Raw genomic sequence first — 22,383 nt, forward strand, 5'->3', positions numbered from 1 at the left:
CTTTCCAGCTCAGGGTCAAGGTCAGAGAATTGGAAGCTCTGATGTAGCTCTTAAGATGTTCATTCCAGGTGAACGGTCTTGAGTAGGAGGAGAAAGGAATTACTGAGAGCGGACAGATTTTGCTGGGTGCTGTCAATGATCAACCCTCCCTTTTACAGACATGCGCGCACGCTCTCACACGTGTTCGCTCTCTCTGGCTTTCTCTGGCTCTCTCGCTCTCTCTAAGTGTTTTCCCGGGACAACCACTAGAGGGAGGGGCCGCTGGGCAGTAGCGGGAAAGGAAACAAATATGGATCTCTCTCTCTCTGGCGCAGTTTGTCACTTTTATAGTGATTGTGATTAAGGGGAATCTACCTTGGTTAGGTTAGCACTATATACACAAGGGGGAAAATGCACGTCATCTGTCCTTCACAACCACAGGTTCCTTTGGCTTGGGATCTCTTTTCTATTAACCCATTCTCACTATTCTGGACACCAAATAAGTGCCCAGGACGCCAAATAAATCTGCTAATATGGTAATCTTTTCCTAAAGGCAAATTCTATTTTTATTTATTTTTTTCGCCTTTCTTTAACCTTACTCTACACATTAATAAATATAACTGATAGAACATTGTTCTGGTAGAAATGTAAAAATCAGAAACAGGTCATTTTGCACAGGATAAATAAAAAATACCTTTTATCATATTTCTGAGTTTGAATTTAACTTTCACCACCAATCTGGAAACAGTTACAAAAACCTTAGAAAATACCGTGCATTGTAAGTAATATATTACTTTAAGAAATACTACCTTATGCAGACTCCTAAGTTCCTAATGGATATCTAAGCATGAAAATCACCTAAGAAAAAGAGTAAGGGTAAATTGAAAACGTCGAATAGTTTAATCTATTATGGCTGAATTAGGAAGTAAATATGAGAGGGTTATGGGAAGATTTAAATATTATCATGATTGGAATTTCAAGATTCAAAAGTCAAATACCGCTCACGCAAAAAGGCTTCTCTGTGGATTTGAATTAACTTTGTGAAATGAATCAGAACGATGACTCAACCCAGAGCGGAAAAGTGGTTTCCTAAAAAAAAAAAAAAAAAAAAAAAAACCAAACACACACACACACACACAAAACAGGTGTTGCGCGCGTTGGTGACCCAATACTGGTTGTGCACGCGCAGTGTCCAGATCGCTCTCCACGCAGATCTGGCTCTGTACAATTCGGCGAGCGCACCCGCCGCAGAAATGCCGCGGGTATACGGTTCCCGGTCGAAGGGCCGCGGGGGCTGACACTCCGCAGCGCCACCAGCGCTGCTCTCTCCCCAAGTCAGCCACTCCACTGCGCGAGCTGCAGGCCGTCCTCTGTGCACTACAACCCGCCGGGCGGGGAGCCCTGGCGCTCACCCGGCGAGCTCAGCTGGTGCTGACGTCTGTTCAGGCCTTTAAATGTGTCTGTCCCTGCGCAAGATGAACAGACTTTGTAGCAGTCACTTTGCCCGAAGGGAGTAACGTCTTTGCTCGTGCAGGCGGCCGCTCCGGCTCCCCTCGCTCTTACTGGATCTACGTTTGTTTCTGCCCTCTTTGCACGAGTCCCCGCCAGCATCTCCAGCGGGAGGCGCATTTCATATTTGCACCCCACGCGTGAACCAACAGGGCTTCCCAAACCCTGCGCTTTTCCAGTGGACTCCAAGACTAGAGATTACGAGATGCTCTCGGAGATCGCTCAAGGAACAGGGAGCTTCTTCCCAGATTTTAGTTGGGGGTGATTTTTTTCTCCGTGCTGGTGAGAGCGTTCTCCCTGCCCCCCTCACCTGCAACTTGTTTTGGTTTCTTTTCATTCCTGTGTGTGCGGCTCCAACATCAAAGTTTTTCCTCCCTTACCCGAACGATTTATCCGTTTAATCCATCCTCCTCCCGCCGCGCCGTCTCTGCCTGGCCTCCTAGCTGTGCGGCGAGCGGATGGCCCGGCGCGCGGTGTAACAGCGGCGGCGGAGATTGGAGATCCGGCGAGCAGAAGGGAAGGAGCTGCTGCTGGGGACTCCCTGAGTAACCCTTTGACGGGCGAAAGAGCTGGGTAAGGGTACAGAAGAGCAGCGGGAGCCTTCCGGGACGCTGGTGCCTGAAAACCGGATTTTAATCACCCTCCTGGTTGCGCGTCTCAGTCCCTTTTTTTCATTTGGTAACTAGTCCAGAGAAGCGCTTGGCACTAGCGCTCTGCGGGACCCAAGCTCCCGGCCGCTCTCGGGATCCGTGTGTCCGCTGCTGCGGAAGGAGCAGAGGGGAGGAAGCCAAAGGAATCATACTGGAGTCTGGAGGTAGGCAAGGGGGTGGGATCCAGATTTCTAGTGATCTGCCGGTATTCCAAAAGGGTATCTGGTTTCATGGAGTGGAGGCATTTTTCTCCCCCCTCGTTTCCCATCACACCCTCCTCTTCTTCGGATTCAGGCTCAGGGATAACCAGATTCACAGCACCCTCGAGGTGGACAGCCTTCCACCTCACATCAGCTTAACGCCTTGATCCTTACATTTTGACAGTGTTGGGGTTATGTGAGCTTCCCTGGGAAGTTGTTAGTTTGCAGATTTTGAGAGGGTCCAACTTGGTTTTATTCAGTTTCTCAAAGGATGTGTTTCCTGTGGGCAAGAATTATGGGAAATGAATGTCAGTGTCATATGCAACTGCAATAGCACCTCGGAAATCACCTTCGTTTCCCCCAAAAGTTTTCCCCATGCAAGTTTTTGTAATGCAGATGAAGTGCACGAAGACTTAGATTGTTCCATTGTATATAAACTGGAGAAGAGGCTCTCCAGTTACAAAGTGCAGGATATCAAGGACATTGTAGTTTTCTTCTTTTTTTCTGTGCTGCCTATGTAACAAAGCACTGTGAATGTAGGAAGAATGTAACATTCACAATCTGTAAGAATGATGAAAGGCTGCTGTTTTTAACCTGTTTGGAATTGTTATTTAAATATCTAGTATCTTTTAGTCAAGAGAGGTAACTTGGGGTAAGACTAAACTAATATGTTGTCATGTAATTCAACCTGGTGAGATTTTGTATATATTGTATTTAATTGATCCCTATATTTGCACATTAGTTCATGATAAGCAATGCATGAGATGATAGAAAGAACCCTTGAGTTTTTGGCAAATGGTATTGTTGGGCTGTTGGGAAATGTAAAAACTCAACATTAATATTTACGTGGCAAGAATATGGATGACTAGATGAAAGCAGAAAGGCAAGTTAACTTTAAGAGGGTAGTTTATTGAAAATTTGTGCCTGAGATTTCATATCTACATATGGTAATCAGTGAAGTAAATGAACCAGTTAGTATTCTAAGCTTGCAATACTTGGCTCTGTGGAAAGACTGCTATTACATTTCATTTCCAATCTCATTTGTGGAAATAGAATAATGTTGAAAGAGTCTATTCACTTCTCACATATGTGTACTGTACATAACAGGGTGTCCTAAAAAACAGAGACAAGTCCAAGACCTGGCCCCATTACACAAGATATCCTTCACATAAGCTGCAACTAGTGGAATCTGGAGCTTCTTCCTTTCCCTGCTCTCCTCTTACTATCTTTCTCCTTTTCGTTTTTCCTGAGCACTTGTAGCTTCTAATTTGGATCTAAATCTTCCTTTGTGCAGTAGGTCCTGTCATTCATGTGTTCTTTCTCATAGGGTAGATCTGAGTTGGAGTTACTCTGAATTGAAATGAGTTAATACCCCAACAGTAAATTTTGGGCAGATTTTGGGTAATTACTGAATGTGCCCAGGTCTCCAGCTAAGCCTGACTGTGGTGGTGAGGGGAGGTGGGTATATAAGGGGATGTTACAGTACAGCCAAATTGGTAAGATAGTAAGGAATATGGACTGTTCTTCAGGAGAATTGTGGCACTATGTAAGAGGGGAAATAAAGGTGAAATGTAAGGTGTGTGTGTGTGTGTGTGTATTTAGAGGATGGATTATCTTCAGCAGGAATCAGCCTTATCTTAGATCTGCATGAGCAGGTTTATCTTAAAGGTCAGACTCTGCTTGAGAGATGCTTTAAAAAGAATTGAGAATCCCAAGAAAATAAACAGCTCTCATTTGTAGTTATTGACTTACAAATAAACTCTTAGTCTTAAGGCTAAAACAGTTTTTCTCAAATTTTAGTGGTTAAGAATGTATAGCAATTGAGATTTATGACCCCTAACACATGAGAAATTGGTTCAAGAGTATCCAATTAACTGCCTGTATAACACCATGGGTGATTCCAATTCTCCCAGTTCAAAAATTATCCTGTTAAAATATAGTCTCAGAGTTAATGAACTTGCCTTTGTTGGGGAGAGTATCATGCAAGCATTTTAATCTGAAAACATTCCCTAGTATTGATATATATGAATTTTCCTTCTTTTCCATTATCAGTGCCTTCATTTTGACAGTTTGGTCCTGTTAAGAGATAACTATTGTCAAATACCAAACTTCTATCGTTTGTATATTTGAAGTTCTGAATGGTAATCATGTGAGATTAAAACCAGGACACACTTATACTGAGGTGATGGGAAAGCATCAGGATTATTGAGAGCTGATGCTTTAAAAACAATCAATATGCTGAATTTGGTTGGGAGATAGCTTTAAACATTATAATGCTTTCTCACTGGAGGAAGGACAATTTTAAATTGCTAATCTTTATAGTTTCTATAGTTGTATATTTATATATTTCCTAATACTCTACAGTAATTGAGCAACTGCATGAAATTAAGCAGAGGAAACATAAATAAACATCCCTACAGTTTTTCAATTAAGTTCTTCATTTTTGTTGGTAAAACTTCACAAAGATGACAAAAAAGTGAAGAAAATGATTGCTCAAATCCTAAACCCAATGATCGGTCATTTCTTTTGGAACTTCTTTTGACAAGCGACATTTGCCTGATTTTTAATTTTTTTCTCCACTTTTCCAATCAAAAAGGGTCAATAATTCATGGTTATGGTCTTCAGTCTTGTAGTGTTTATGCACATCTTGTATTAGATATTATACAAAACTACCTATACAGAACATGGTTTTGTATCAGTACCTTTTTAGAGCTTTCTAGTTCTTAAAAATTTTGTGCAATAATGACATTACATATGGATAGAGGAAAAGGCTATGTACTTGCTTATTTTCTTAAAAAACACTTTATTTAGAGCCAATTGCCTTATGCTATTTTTAAATGATGGTTGAATACCAATTTAATTAGTGTGCATGTTGAAATATTTTAAAAGTGTAGCATAATACTTGAATAAAATATGACTTCTCAAATAATACACAGTACAGATCAGTGTGAATTATGTGTTATTTTTTTAGTTGAGTTTTGTTTTGGCTTTTGGCCGAAACTCCCCACAATAATTTTGATATTTGGTTGGGAAGTGAGAAATCTGAGAAGAAATTTTTTTTTAAAAAGTAGTGAACCCTATAAAGGTAAACTTAATTAACCTTTATAGAAAATGTTTCAGCTTCATATTAACCTAAATCTAAGATATTTTGATTGATATATTGAAATTGCAACATAGTTCCACATCATCCAGAATTCCTGTCAGAATTTATAGATATTTTGTAAAGTGAGGACATCATTGAAAACAAAAACAATCCATGTCTGTGTATAAAAATATATAAAATTTTGCTAGGAAGTTCCAGAAATAACTTTTTTCTGTTCCAGTGGCCCTCTCTCCATGGTTGAAACAGATAGTAGCACACAGAGTGGTGCTCTTAGCATGAATACTATTGTTTCATAATTCTACCCTTGAATCATCATTTGTTACATTTATATAAATGGAAACTGGACTTTTCCTTAATGATACATTTTAGAACAGTTTTTCAAATTAAAACAGGATTAGTAGTTGTGAATGCCCATTATTGCCAAAGATGGCCTTTTCTAAAGTTGATTTCCCAATCTCTGTCTAAAAGAGAACTTATAAGTCATGACTCCTATATTTGTTCCCCTCCTCTCCTGACATAAACCACATCATCACTATTATCTATATCATGTACTGAAGATATTTCACAAATATCTGTAAGGCATGTTTAAATACATAGATTACAGATATACAGGTAAGTTTTATGTGTGTATATGTTATATTTGGCATTGTGATTTTATATATGTATATATTAATGACCATAGACATTTTTATATATGCTCAAAATCTAGAGTATTATATATATTCTTATCTGTATTCTATGTTCCTAAAACCAGAATGACTTTGCTTCCACATACATCAATTTTGTTTATGTTGAATTCATTCATGCTGCCTGAAAAAAATCCACTCACACTATATTAGTGATTTAATAAAATCCTTAACAGGTTGTTTTGCATTAAAATGAGTACCAGTAGAAGACAAATCCTAACACGTATTTTAATGTAGGTTTGGGAGTCTTTAGAAAAATTCCCTACAAGTTAAAGTCTCACAAAGCACAATCACATTGTATATAAGGTCAACTCTACAACCAAGTTGAGGTCTGCTGGTCTCTGCTATGATATTTGTGTTTCAGATGTTATCTAAAGATTTCAGATACAAATAAGAAACAAGATCTTGAGTGAAAAACTCAAAATTGGATGAGTAGAATAGGACATTCATTAACCTATGAATCAGAAGAGGAATTCAGGGTTTAGAGATACATCAAAAAAGTTGTGCTAGATCACACATTGTGCCATTGGCAAGGTTTATAAAGGAGATCAGAATAGAAGACAGAACCATGGCACAGAGGACAAATTAAAGAAGCAGGAGAAATTATCATGCTGGTTTCTGTCCATATCATCCTTGGGAGCAAAGGGAGGACATTTGCCTGTTTCTTGAAGTTCTTTTTGCTAGACAGTTTGACAGACTGTTTTATAGGTAGCATCATCTGAAAATTCAAATTTTTGTGAAAAGCAAGTCTTTAATTCTTAACACTATAACACAATTGTCTTAAGACTTATTTTTCCTTAGTTAAATGTAGAGCAAAATGGTTGTGGATGGTCAACCACATAATTTAACTAAAATGTCATACAATTTATGTAAAAATACTCTTACACAAGGTGTTTCTGGACTACATCCTACAACTGTATAACATAGGGTGAAATGAAAATATTGGCTGCTGTTTTAAAGCTTAATAAAATATTAGAAATGATTTATGTGCCTTAGGTGTTTTCTTACTATTTCACTTGTGAATTACTCACCTAAATTCCCACCTGGTTTCCAGTGTTGACTTCTTTTTAGAAGTGAAGCAAGGAAGAGAAAGAATGGTCAACCATTAATTATTTTATAAGATACTTAACTATGAATAATGTAAAAATGATCTCTCAAAGATATTTTCTCACATTCATTTTTCCTATATGAGATATTAATTAGCACTTCATAAATATATTTCAAACAAACTAGACTTTCCTTTCAGATTTATTGGAACTTTTATTCTTTTTACCATATCTAACCATTTTCAGCCTTAAGTCCTTTTTCCATTGCTACCAAGGATAGCTTTTTCTGAGTAATTACAATTAATTACTCATTAATCTAATGTTGGAATCAAAATTTCTTTATAAAATAATTTTTAAAGAATAGCTAACAATCCAATATGCATAAGTTAAAAATCCATAATATCCTAGTTCTTATTTTCTCTCTGATGAAGCACATAAAGCCAAATACCATTCAAATTATTGTACTGTGCATACTTGATTTCAGATACTTCGAAGAGTAAAAGTTATGTCTGTTCACAGATGTTGTGATTTAATAATTTGATGATTTAATAGATTCTAATTACTGTTTTACAAATAATTTTGTATTATTATCACACTATATTTCATTCAAAACAATTTTTAGGTAATGTGTTATATATCAAATTAACATCTGCATAGCATTTTATGTTCTTATAAGTGAGTATGTAAATACTAAAATTTAAAATTATTAATGGGATCCTCAAATGCAAAAATGTGTATGTGTATATACATATACATATAATTGAGTTGATATTAGGATTTGTTTTACATTTTATACAGCTTAATTGAAATTATTGTAGGTATTGAATCCTAAAACTTAATTCATTTGAAAAAATAATATATTAACTACTCTACCACTGCAAAACTAAATTGTATCTGGAACTCCAATAAACCTGGAAACATTGTATTCCATGTTTACAGTTGTTAAATTATTTCTTCTAAAAAAATATTGTTCTGCTTATTGAAAAAGCTATGATAAATTTTTAGGTTGTAAATATTCAAATGTGACACTTGGAATTACTGATTCCCACCTTTTAAAGTTCTGTAAGATGTAATGAATATATTTAATAATGTTCAATTAAAAGTGAAACAACAAAACAAAACAGATTAGTAAAAATGATTAGTAAATGTAAATCATTTTTACATTTACTGGAGTTCTACTTTCTCTCTCTCTCTCTCTTTTTTTAAGAGATTTATTTATTTATGCATACAAGAGCTGGGGTAAAGGCCAGAGATCGGGGGTGAGAGGATTCACCACAGACAGAGTGGGAAGCAGAACAGGCAGATCGACTGAAATACACTGCTCAGGGGAGAGACAGGAGAGGTCTGCTGGGCCATGTGGGTTGCTCCCTGGCTGGCTGGGGATGGAACTCATGCTGCAGAGGCTTCAGATTGCTTCATAGTGTGGTGCTTAACCTCTTGCACCACCAGGGAGGCCCTGGAGTTCTACTTTCTTTGGCTTTGAATAGCTACAATAAAAAATTTATATAAAGCAACCTTAATTTCTTTAGGAATTATATTTATTTTATATCCTTATATTAATGAAAATTATCTGAAATGAAAGCACAGTTATTAGAGGTAATTGTAAATTTATCTAAGAACTACATTTTATCCTGATTTCATTAGAATTGCATTTATAGGGGTAACATGTCTTTCCTTATTTGTTTTCCCAAACAAAGCAATGGCCTTCAGGCTCCCTTACTACTCAGTAGCATCGATTAAAAGTTAGAGTAAAATTAACTTAAAAGTTTAGATGGAACATAAAATCTTGGAGTTGTGATAAGCTCTAAAAGCTGATTACTATGAAACAGATTTGCTTCTCAGGTTAAGTCTTCTACTGTGATCTGCAGCCAAAGTGTCTTACCCACTGCTACTCTGAACTGAAGGATGTAATCAGAGCTTTTCCAATTTAAGTGATCACTATCAGACAGATAATTGGAAGGATAAGAACTTAAAGAAAGCACACCAGAGAAATTATTAGACAATTTGACTCTAACACAATATGGAATCAATACTATTGCTCTGGATATGTGTGCACTAATTGTTACGAAGAGAGATAAATGTAGTGATTGCCCTGACATGGATCTATCTGATTTTGCTAGTGGCATATTTTGATCATAACATTCTACTGACACTAATTGATCTATTGAACTGGTCACTGTTTTTGTTTTTTTTTTTTTTGTAGTTTCTTAGAAGCAAAAATATGACATATTACTGGGCTTTCAAGAACACATTGCATATTAGAGACTTTCATTGGTTGCAGATATTGTAATGAATATACCTTTTTAATAAGAGAAGTATTATTAGTATGAGTACACTATAGTACTCAATCTCTACATGGGGGTCTCATTTGATGTGGAAATTACAAATTATGTGCTCAGTCTCACTCTCAAGGCAATGTAATGAACACCTGATTTAGAAAGAAAAAAGGATGAGAAATATATCTCAAACAATGATCTTTGTGGAACATATTCCATTTCATTCCAGCTTGCAAGTGTCATACCTCCCTAACTTAAGCATCAACTATCAGGCAATGCTACTATTCTGTTATCTCACCTATGTTTTCTAACACTAAAATTTCAGTAGGTATACAGCTCTTTTTCCCAAGTGATCTCAGTCCACAGTGTTAATAATGTTCACTGCCATGTGACACCAGTTCCCATACTCTGATAAAATTTTACTTCTTGCCCACCACCAATATACCTTACTCCTCTACACTAATTCCTATATCACTGAGAAATTACTTTTTAATTCCAGGATAATACATACCGATAATGAAAACTTAAAAATAAGAAAAAAAATTTATAAATCAACTATTGAAAGATCACACTGGCATTTTTATGCCAGTGTCTTTTTTACCATGCAATGGGTTTACCAATGTTATACACATCTGTTTTATCTAGTATTGCAACTTGATTTGTGATTGAGTAAGATTTTATTGTATTTTGTTGTTCACAATTTTTTAAAAGGTGACTTTTTGCCAATATTTGTAATGTGAAAATTTAATCAAATTTTCTGCTTCTTTTCAAAATATGGAACACTCAGAAACATCACAACAATTTTGCTGTATAGTAGTGATGGTATGCAAGAGAGAAGTTATTATTTTTATATTATAATTATTTTATATTTATACAATATAATTATTTTATATTATAATATGTAAAATATAATATTTTAATGATGACATTAATTTTAAATATATGACTATATTTCATTTTTATACTTCTGTTCCTGAAATAATTGCATGTTATTTGGAAGTTTTTCTAATGAATGATTCAATTTTACTGTTTATTACTATTTTGACATCTTCAACCTTTAATGATATATGTGAATATTTGAATGTATTTATTGCTTACATGTTTATGTCATGTCTATTATTATTTCCCATTACATTTGTGTCTTATGATTTTTATAAAAAGCTTTCCACTGTGTAGTCATTTAAATATCCACAATTATGTATTTTATTTTAAGTTTTGTTTTGCATTTACTTAATATTGAGCTAAATATCAGATACTAAAATGGTTCTTATTTTTTTTTTAAATTCCAAGTAGGTAACCAACTATATAATGATGGTTTACAAAACAGTTTAAATTATTTACTAAGGTATAAGTCCATGATAATGAGGACTTTTTTAATATTGAAAAGCACATTTGTTGTTATTTGAACAAGATATTTTGCATATTTTAATCAAATGTAATTAAAAGGCATTCTGTCAACCTCTACTAAGATAATTTTGATTGTCATACTAACTTAGTATGATTAATATAGAACTCCCTATTAAGTCAAATTTGATAAAAATCTATATAACCCCCCTAAGATGTCTCTTAAAAATGAATTATGCACTTTGATCCATTGAAATATCAATGGCTTGAGGTTGATCTTACAGGAATCTTGACTTATCCACGTTAATAAAATATATGTGACAAACTTTTAAACATCAGTAGAAAATATTATTTCTTCAAAGGTCTTTCAAATTCAAATCTTGGTAATGTGCTATTTAAAGTTGTATTTAAATTTTATATGGAAATAACCTTCAGGAGAGAGGGTATTTGAATTATTTTACTATCAGTCATTTCTGTTACAGAAACACTATTAGGATGAAACTGTGTAACAAAAATATATCTAAGCCTTGCTTTATCACCCATACACTTAAAACAGTAGAACAAATTTCTTCTCATCAAGTATCAAAAGAGGAAGTTGGCATTCCTTCTTAAATGATAAACAATTTTATATTTCATTGATACTGAAGTGGCTTCTATAAAATTAATAATGTTTGAATTCATTAGAATCCCTAACATGACTGTCCCCCCATGTCTGCTGAGATGAGTATAAGAAAACAAGTATTTCTATTTTACATAATGTCTGCTCAGAGATTGAGCTTATACTACACTTCATTATCATTAAATAATATACACCTAATAATTCAAAATTTAAATAAAACTTCAGTAATGAAAAAAATTCCTTCTTTTTTTACTTCCTTGTCCTATTGGAGTGGAAACATATAGCTTATCTTAATTAAATTCCATTTATATTAATAAAGGGCTGGAAATATATTCAGTAATTGAAACTTGTAGTAGCCTTTGCATTTTGATGGAAATATAAACTTTCCCTGGTCCTATGGAAAAAAACAGTATGGGAGTTTCTCAAATATTTAAAAAAAAAATCCAACAATCCCACTCACAGTTATTTATCCAAAGAATAGAAAAATACTAATTTTAAGGGATATGTGGACTCTCATGCTCATTGTAGCATTATTTACAATAGCAAATGTGGTATATGTACTCATTGGAATGCCATTAAAATCTTTCTAGTGGAGACAGCACAAATGGAACCAGAGGGAATTCAACTAAGCAAGATAAGGCCAGGAAAAGACAAATAGCAGATTATTTCATTCACATGTGGAATATAAAGAAAACAATGAATCAGACAAAACTAAATCAAAACAAACTCTAGAAATTTGACTTCAAAATTGAGACTATCAGAGAGCAAGTGTGAGGTGAAAGTAAAAGGAGAAGGTTGCCCAATTGGACTATGGTGAAAGATTATGAGTGCTTTGGTGGGGATTGTGTAGTGGTAACATACATCTGAAGAAGGGTGAACCTATATTCCTAATCTCATAAGATATTGTAAAACAATGCTACCCCAATAAAAATAATATAAAAAAGAGAGAAATAGGCTTTAAACAAAGACATGAAATGCCTGAAATAAAGGATATTATGGAAAAAATTGTCCTTTGATCAATGGATGTGTCTTTTCTGTTCAGTTTCAAGCTATAGGGGTAAGACTTTCTAGAGGTTAGAAACGAATAATGCTAGGTACTTAGAAGAGGAACGTTTACAGGTTCACTCCAGATACTTAGTTTGCAGATCAGCTATATGTTAGAAAGGCAGAAAAATGATGACTGTTGCTACCATTACCATAAGTAATTATTATTTTATTTCTATTGGTCTTTATATTTTACTTTTTTTTTTCATCATTTGGAAAGAAAGGGGAAAGTTATCATTTCACATGGAACATACCTGTTTGGAAGCTAAATGTCTGGAAGTGAATAATTAATTCACATGTTATGAGACTGGGTATAAAAGTAGTTTATATTCCAATTATTCTTTTTTGTTGCTGCTACCTCTGTAGGACCCAGGCAGACTCATGAGAAAAATTCACAGCTGCTTATGAGCACTGAATCCCAAGGAAACCACCAAGGAAAGGTTATAGAGTCACTAACTCCTTTCAGAGAATTTTTATAATAAATAAAGAATAAGGGCCTCCCTGGTGGCGCAGTGGTTGAGCGCTGGGTTGTGAAGCTGCCTGCAGCCTCTGCAGCGCCGGTTCGATCCCCGGCCACTGGGCGAGGGTCCCACATGGTGTGCAGTCCTCTCCTGCCGCCCGCTGCTCCCCTCAGCAGTGTACTTCATCAGTCTGCCTGTTCTGTTCCCCGCTCTGCCTCTGGTGAATTCTCTCACCCTCCCGCGTGTATAAATAAATAAATCTTTAAAAAAAAAAAAAAACAAAAAACAAACTCTGGCAGAAAGAAAGAAAGAAAGAAAGAAAGAAAGAAAGAAAGAAAGAAAGAAAGAAAGAAAGAAAGAAAGAAAGAAAGAAAGAAAGAAAGAAAGAAAGAAAGAAAGAAAGAAAGAAAGAAAGAAAGAAAGAAAGAAAGAAAGAAAGAAAGAAAGAAAGAAAGAAAGAAAGAAATGAGAAAGGGAAGGATGTTAGGACATATGAGGCAGAACCAATGCTGATTTACAAAAAGGACCCATCTGGGGATTCCAATAGGGCTCTATTTGGGGAATAAAAATTCTCGAAGATTCTCAGTTTTCCAAGCTGGGAAAAAGTGCCATGATGTAATAACTTGAGACCATTGTATTATAACATACTTAATAATGAAATTTACATGGTTGTCTCCATGCATGAAATGTGAATATTTGAATTCAATGAAATCACTCAGGAGCCATGGAGATTTGTTAAAAGCAATTCTCAAAGAGCTATGTGAATTATAGTTATGCATTGCTTCATAATGGGGATACATTTCAAAAAAAGGCATCATTAGGTGATTTTTTCCTTTGTGTGAACGTAATGGATTGCAATTACACAAACCTCTGTGGTATATCCAGTTATACACCTAGGTTATATGATGCACTCCATCAGGACCACCATTGTATATTCAGTCTGCTCTTGGCCAAAGCATCATTAAATGACATTACTTTAGTTTTCAAAGACATGAATTGGTGCAGTGGGGATGAAACACCAAGAATTTGACTTTGTTTTTGACATTGGCACAATTCTGTCATTTTGCATATAAGAGTCTGAAATACATATCTGTGTTTTGCTAGTTTGAAAGATTTTGGTTTCAGAAATTCAACAAAGACCTTTCTGTACATCTACTTCGAATTCTATATTTTGAGGTTTTCAGATTATTTGTAGAAGTCCAATAAGGCAATAGTGATAAGTACCTTTTAGAATATCTGCTTTTCTTTTAATAAGTTCTTACACAACAAATTAAATAATATAAAATTAGATGCAGCGGGACCCCAAATTCCATTTTTATGATCTATTCTTTTGGGCATACTATGTCTAATTTAAATTTCCAGGAAGCTTTTGACTTGATAGGAGGAAATGACACATCTGAATTAAGAGTTTTGTATACTTGACTCAGCTTCATTTTTATTAGCTGTTTAATCGTGAATAGACCCTTTAAAATTTCTGAATGCTCATTTATTCTACAAATACACTTTTTATTATATAAAATATCTCCTCTTTTGATAACTTGCATGATATACTTATGTATAGTTTTTCCTCCTTTCATCTAAAATCCCATATTGTACTTAAGTACATTAGACAAACACCCAAATGTTCCATTTATGTGTCTCAGTGACAGAATTCTGGCAAACTGTTTAGCATGTGAATTATTGTTACCCGGTAAACACTGATCATTAGACATTTTGATGACATGCAAGTTTGACTCTTGGGGTATAATTGAGTTGTCAGTGATCACTGTCAAAATAAATGTCTAATCACACCATTCAGTAGATTGACTGCTGGATTCTGAACAGTACGTTTAAAGCTCTTCAGTAAATACACCAGAAGTCTTAGTACATTTAAATAACTTTAGGATTTGAAATAGCTTGACTTCTTTTAATGAAAGCTTCAGCGACTTGCAATGACTTGTACTTTTCTTTTACCATCTACCAAAATGTTATTTCCCCCAGCTTTAACACTTTCTGTAACTGATACTGAAAGTTAAAGTGAGATAAAAACCAGTGAGTCAAAGCCAGGCTAAGTCATTAGAATAGCTCTTTACCCCTTTCTGTCAGCTGAACATGTGAATAATCACATGGCACCTAAGGGCATGAAACCTGTATCACAGTGAATAATGAGTGACTTAGTTCCAATTAAGAAGTTTCCTTTTCAAAAGAACAAGTGTAATGGCCCTCTTATGAATAAATTAAAGTTAGTTTGAAAACAAGGTCTTGTTAAAAAAAAATGAACTGCCTTTCCTTCACTTCTGGGGAGTTAATATACTGACTGTTTGACCTTCCAGTTTTTACTTTAGTACTTACAGATCCCCTGGTTGTGGAGTCAACTATGAAAACTCCAGGTGATAAGTGCAAGCTAGGATTTTGTTTGTTTGGTTTTGGTCTTATAATTACCTGAGGGATAGCTCCAGAAGTTTTCAGTATAACATGCATAATGTTTGAAGAACATACTTTATTTTGCCTATTGTTTAAGGAGAGCTTGAAATTTTGCTCTTTATCATGACAGTTTAAATATTGTTTACAGAGTTATTCCTACTTGCTTATGTATTGCGCTTAATGTGTGATTGGTATTTATTTTTCAAATCTTTCTTTTACAGAGCAGTGCTTTTTCAGAGCCATTCTGCACATAAAACCTCTGTGTAAAATAAGATTATTTACACTGTAAAGTATTAGTTTATTCCATGCATTATTTATTATTTCATAGGTATGCTTGGGCACAAGTATACTGTTAAACAGATATAATGATTACATTTTTGGAAATTTTACTTAAGTATTAATTTTGCATATACCATGTAATGAACACTGTACATCTCGCTTAAATATTTGATGATAAAAGATAATATCTCTATACATGGAGGATGATGCTTTTAATTTAGACATTGATTCCAACAATTAAATATACAGGAAGATATAAAGCTCTGAAGAGTGGATACAACTTTTAATAATACCTAAGGGTACAGTACAGATTACAAAGCACTTTTGCATATGTTGTCTCACATGATCATTAAGAGTGCTGCAAAGATGTTAGGGTAGTTATTTATGGATAACTATCTTCAGTTATAAAAATCAGAGTTTGAAAGTATACTTTACAAACTTGTATTCTTGTAGTAATCCAAGAACTGCAATAAAATTCACATTTCTTGCGTCTGGTGTAGTGTCTTTTTTTTTTTTATAATGCATACATTATACAGATACATCTAGATTGGTTAAAATCATTTGCAAAAATGCAAATGCTCCCTCACCTTTTAATTTTTGCATATATGAGATCTACAAATGTTCACATAAAGGTCAAATTTCATTTTGACCTTTTTGAAATAGCCAATTATGAAGCATTTAAGAATGGACACACATTGAGAAAAGAAAACTGTACAAATATCATATGTGTATGTGAAGTATATAGGTATGTATACTCAATTATTTATGAATAAGAGTAAACATCGTTTGAAATGCATTAAGGTGAAGTGATCTAATTTTGTGACCCAATGTGTGTGGTTCACAATAATTCATTGAACCTGATCCCCCTTTGTTCCCCACCAACCAACCTCCCCCTCTGGCAGCCCCAATTCTATAGTCAGAATTTTAGAGATTGTATTGGTTTATTTTTGACTGTTTCCTTGTTTTGCTTCTTTCTCTATATTCTATATACAGGTGAAATCATGTGGAATTTGTTTCTCTCCCTTTGACTTACTTTACCTAGCATAATCCTATCCATGGTGTCACAAAATTATTAACTGTATTACTATTAACTATATTTTTAACTCTAGTTATCATGCTTTACATTAGATCTTTAGAACTTTCGTATCTGTATCTTTATACCTCTATGTCATTTTTCTTTATCTGTTCATCCACCCACTGGTATTGAGGTTGTTTCTTTGTGAATAATGTTTCAGTGGACATGGAATTGCAGTTACCTCTTCAAGATCCTAACTTTTTTCTTTCTGCTGTATATCTTAAGTGGAATTGCTGGATGTTATAGTCATTCAATTTTTCAATTCAAGTTTTCAATTTTTCTGAGGAATTTCCAGGTTGTTTTCTAAGCTATTTGTGCCACATTTATATTCCCACCAACTACATACTCTTTTCTCTACATTTTCATCAACACTCGCCTCTTGTCTTTTTGATAATAGCTAATCTAATAGGCGTGAGGTGATATCTCATTGTAGTTTTGATTTACGTTGTCCCAGTCATGAATGGTGTTAACAGGAACATGAGTTCCTGTTCCTAATCTATATAACTTTTTTTGGAAAAATGTATGTTCACATCATTTTTCCATTTTTTTGGTTATTTTGTTGTATGAGTCCCTTATGTATTTCCAATATTAAATCCTTATTTTATATATAATTTGTACATAAAGTATCCCATTCCAGAGGTTGTCTTTAAAGTAATTTTCTTGATTATTTTATTTTCCACCCAGAATATATTGAGCTTGACACAAAGTCCTACTTTTTCCTTATTTTATTTGCTTTGTTCTTTTGGTGTCATTTGCAAAAACTTATTGCCAAGACCAACATAAAAGTCCTTTTCCCCTGCATTTTCCTATAGGAGTTTTGCAGCTTCAAATCTTAGATTTGTCTTTGATCCATTGGAAGTTAAATTTTTTTTGAGAAGTGTCAGGTAGGGGTCCAGTTTTGTTCTTTTGCATGTGGATAACCAGTTTTCTCACCATCATTTATTTAAGATACTGTTCTTTAAGCACTGTGAGTTCTTGAAGTCTCTAGTAAATATTATTTGACTCCATGTGTAGGGTACGTTTCTGGGCTTTTTTTTTTCTTTTTTTTTTTTAGATGTATTTATTTATTTATACAAGCCCTGGGTACAGTCAGAAGCATGGGAGGGTGAAAGAATTCACTAGAGCCAGAGCGGGGAGCAGAACAGGCAGAAGGACCAAAGTACACTGCTGAGGGGAGCAGCAGGCAGCAGGGGAGGTCTGTGCGCCATGTGGGACCCTTGCCATGGCCTGGGATCGAACCAGCTCTGCAGAGGCTATGAGCAGCTTGGCAGCCCAGCGCTCAACCGCTGTGCCGCCAGGGGAGGCCCCATTTCTGGGCTTTATATCCTGTTCCATAGGCCTGTGTGACTGTTTCCATGCCACTATCATCTGTTTTGATTATTATTGCTGTGTTTCAAATCGATGAATGTGATAACGCATATTTGTCCTTTTTAAGATTAATCTATTCATTAATCCATTAATGACTATTTATTAATCTATTTAAATTGTTTCCTAGGTCCATATGAATTTTAGGATTGATTTTCTACATCTATGAAAAAAAATCCTTTTGCATTTTTTTTAATTTTATTTATTTTTATATCATTTCTCATTTTTGTACAATGTATGCATTATCATCTAGGTTATAGTCCCTGTAAAATTCCCATTACCCTTGTTTTGATCCTACTTCTTTCTCCTCCCAGCACTCCTCATCCCCCCATAGTATGTCTCTGGTTTATAGTTGCCTGTTGATTTTTACTTTATTAGAATTAGTTTTTTTTCCAGATCCCTTATTTGGGTCCTCTACATTCCTGCTATAAGTGAGACCATCCAGAATTTTTTCTTTTTCTTTCTGGCTTATTTCGCTGAGCATGATCCCTTCCAGTTTCATCCATGTTGCTGCAAATGGCAGGAGTTTATCTTTTTTGATAGGAGTTACATTGAGAGCCTACATTGATTTTAGCAGTATGGACATTTTGGGGGCATTAGTAATTCTTCCAACACATGAATATAGAATCTACTTATCTGGGTTTTATTAAATTTCTTTCATCAATCGTTTAGTTTTCAGTGTGCAGATATTTCACCTTGTTATTACTGATTCAATCTCCTTTCTTAGTTATAGGTGTATTCAGATTTTCTATCTCTCCATGATTTAGTAAACAGTGCATTTCTAGGTAGTTATTTCTTCTAAGTAATTTAGTGTTTTTGGTGTGCAATTATTCATAATTGTCTTTTATTATCCTTTGCATTTCTGTATCATTTAAAGTGTCCTTTTTCATTTTGACTTTGTTTTAGCCTTTTCTATTTTTTTAGTCTAGCTAAAGTTTTGTCAATATTATTTATCTGTTTGTGTTCTTTTATAGTCTGCTGACCTTCCTTAAAAACAATTATTTTGAATTCTTTGTCCAGAAATTTATATATCTCCATTTCTTTGTGGTCAATTACTGGAAAGCTATTGTGTTGTTTGGGTGGTATCATGTTTCCTTAATACTTCGTGTTGATATCTCCTATTTGCTGGAACAAAAATATCTTCCTGTCTTACAGGAGGGTAATGGCTGTGTTCAGTGTTGTGGCTTCCACTCCATGCAGCTACATCAGTTGAGGTCAAGGTTGGCAAAGATTGCAAGTGGCCTCAGTAGTCAGGGATGTGGGTGTTGTAGCAGTATGAGGGCCATGCTTGTTTTCTCTTTCTCCTAGGGAAATATAACCAACGTGATCTCTATTGGTGCCAGGTCCTACTCAATGGCACCTTCTCAGTGTTGATGACACTGTGCTGTGGAGCAACCACAAACCTTTGTTCTGGAGTGAAAGACAGGCTATAGTGGGGCTATAGCCAGGTGAAAGGACAGTGCCCAGTGGAGGACAAGTCACTGTGTGTGGGTTTTTACCCCCACCCATAATTGTAAGACCACTCAGGCTCAGGGAAAAATGGAGTTTATTTAACATACAGGGGAGACAAAGAGCTTCTAAGGCCACAGGTGCCTGGCTATCTCATCCCACATAGTATCCACAGTGTCCAGAAGTCCCATAAAAAGGTCACTCTTTCAGCATGGTGTCATCCCATCAATGAGGGCCTGCAACTCGTGGCATACCCATAAACAGCTGGAGGTGATCACCGGTGGGGCCACTAAGATGACAGAAACAATAGCAGCCCATAGCAACAGTCTGAAGGTTGGGATGGACAGCACTGGGAGCTTGGTCAGACAGCAGTGGAGGGAGTAGCACCTGGAGGAATTCTGGATGATCTCTGTGAGTGCTTGGCCCACACCAAAATCAAACAGCTCTTTGCGACACCAGATCCAGGCCCTTTGGTACTCTTTTTAGGCGGCGACAGCAGCCAGACTGGAGGCAGGTGCAGCCTCCCAGTTGCTTCGAAGCTCTTCGCTTCTCTTTTCCGACAGGGGCTGCAGGATGTTTCTTTCTGTTGCCAGGTACAGAGTGGGAGGAGTGTGGGGGACTGGGCATCTCAAGATGGCTCCTGCCCTGCCTTATATCCTCTTTCAGGCTCCCTTGCGCTAGTTGATACCTGCTGAGTGGAGCATTTTCAATTCTAAGTGACCAACCAATTGGACCATTTTGGGACCAATCAGTCTGTCTGGTGCCTAATAATTAAACTAATGAGCTAATGAACATGATTGGTTCGTTTTGCTCACACCACATTGGTCCATTCTACAACAAATCAGGGACCAAATATAAAAAGGCTAGTGCTGGGCCACCATCAAGCCTTCAGGCTTGGAACATCTGTGTAGCAGTCCTGGAGGCTGCTTGATGGCCTGGTTGCTACTCAGAGGCAGCACTTTGGACAGCCCTGGGGCTTCCCAAGTCGGTGGCGCCTGGGGCAGGGACTACCCACTGGCAGCAACTTCTGGGCATGCTTTTGCAACAGCTCTGGCTGGCTTGGGAATGAGAGTCTGTTTTGCCTGGAAGTCCACACTCTGGGGCCCCAGTTTCATAAGTACTTGTGAAAAGACTGAATATTGGTGATCTTGGCCTTACACAGAGGAGGCTGCTGAATACATGAGTGAATGTGGAGCCCCTGAGGATCCTGGTTCCGAGCACAGGTATGCACAGAGCAGTTGCAGAGTAGCGATCTAAAGCATGGGCACATGGGGAATATCTGTGTCTCTGGAATCCAGGGAGTGTATGTTATTGGGGCAGGGGGAGTGGTAGGGGTGGCATCCCTGGTTCTGGAGAGGCATAAAAGCAGCTTATTTTTCAAGCATGCATAACAGCATCTCTGTCTCTGTCTCTCATCTGTGACAAAATGGCTGCTGGTTACTTCAGTTGCTAAAGCTGCCAGTGTCCCCGGCAGAGCAGCTGCTGGGGTCTGTGACAATGAATATCATGTGTTCCACACTGAAAGCAGTTGGTGGTCTGTGGCTTCCACAGGAGCTGATGAAGTTCTCAGAAGTAATGGGTCCACTGCAGAGCAGGCCACCAGCACTACAGTGGCATCTGCTATGGCTGATACTGATAAACCTCACACTAGTTGGTCATCTCAGCTTAATCAGTCTCCCCAAACAATCCTGTCTGGGGGATAATTTTCTGTTGTGTTGTTGTGCTATCCTAGATCCATTTTCATTCAAAGGTAGTTGTCTAATTTGTGTGTGTGTGTTGGTGAGGGAAGACTATTAGTGTCACCTACACTGTCATTTTCCTAAGATTCTTAACTCGTCTTTACTCATTTATTCACCATATCATTGCCACTATATTTCTCTCTGCCTCTCCCTGATCCTCTCCTTCCCCATTTCTCTCTACATTTCTCTCTCTCTCCTTTTCCCTTTTTTGCCTTTCTCTTCCCTTTCTAGATATTGTTCTTTGAATCTCCTTGCTTGACAACATTTATAGTATAATATGTAAAGTTCTAGTCTACCATGTAAGGAGTATAATCTTATCAGCGCGCTCTCATTATCCCCATCTGTGGTTCTGCAACCAGTGACTTTCCACCCCAAATCACAGTTATCAAAATACTTTAGTCACACTGTTTTCATAGAATTTACTTTTAACTGTCTTTTTAAACTTCTATTCCTAAAAAATCCAGTTCAAATGCCATCTGTTATGTAGATTTTTATAATCTCTCAAGATAAAATCTGTATATGTATTGTCATCATTTTGTTACAGCTTTCTCATAGTTCTGCATTTTATTGAAATTCTTTTTGCCTACTACTCAGTCTTCCTGATGTACTAAAAACTCTTGGGGAGAGAAACTGTGTATAATAATACCTCTGTGAAGTCCCTGCCCATTGCACAATGTAAAACATTCTTAATGCTCCCAAATAATTTGCTGAAGCAATAAGAGATCATAGGAAAAGCAAAAGAAAGTAACTCTTCTCTTTTATTACTGAGGTGAGGTGGGAAACTATTATAAATATGGATGAAATATCCTGGTCTCTGTGTTATCGCAATTCCCAGGCTGAGTTTGTGTTTAGGAATGAGAGTAATGGAGGATAGTTTGACTTAATGAAAGCATAATAATCTGGAATTCATGAGACTTGGAATATGTCCCCCGATCTTACTTCAAAGTCAAGTTGCTTGCCCTCTTTATTCCTTTTCTAAAAATGAAATCAATAGATGGTAAATATTTCCATAATGGTATTTACAGATTGGTGGAAGAGTTGGAATCAATTTTGCCAAGGTATTTAGGGGGGAAAATAAATTATTTAAAATAAGAAAGTTTGTGTCATCTTGCTTTGGAATTTATTTCAAATTGATATCTTAGGTGTTATAAATGTG

General features: G+C 36.0%; 1 protein-coding gene across 3 annotated transcripts in view; it reads left to right on the forward strand.

Annotated features, from left to right (window-relative positions):
• Positions 1-1,916: 1,916 nt before the first annotated feature.
• The window catches only part of PCDH15 (protocadherin related 15), a 1,524,279-nt gene continuing 1,503,812 nt past the window's right edge, over positions 1,917-22,383 (forward strand). For all 3 annotated transcript variants that reach the window (XM_054690675.1, XM_054690674.1, XM_054690669.1), the window contains exon 1: positions 1,917-2,302. The gene's annotated coding sequence lies outside the window, so the exon portion shown is untranslated. The remainder of the gene's footprint in view (positions 2,303-22,383) is intronic.

The sequence above is a fragment of the Talpa occidentalis genome, unplaced genomic scaffold (genome assembly GCF_014898055.3).
Source record: "Talpa occidentalis isolate TD23 unplaced genomic scaffold, MPIMG_talOcc4v2.1 talOcc4.8, whole genome shotgun sequence".
Taxonomy (NCBI): Eukaryota; Metazoa; Chordata; class Mammalia; order Eulipotyphla; family Talpidae; genus Talpa; species Talpa occidentalis.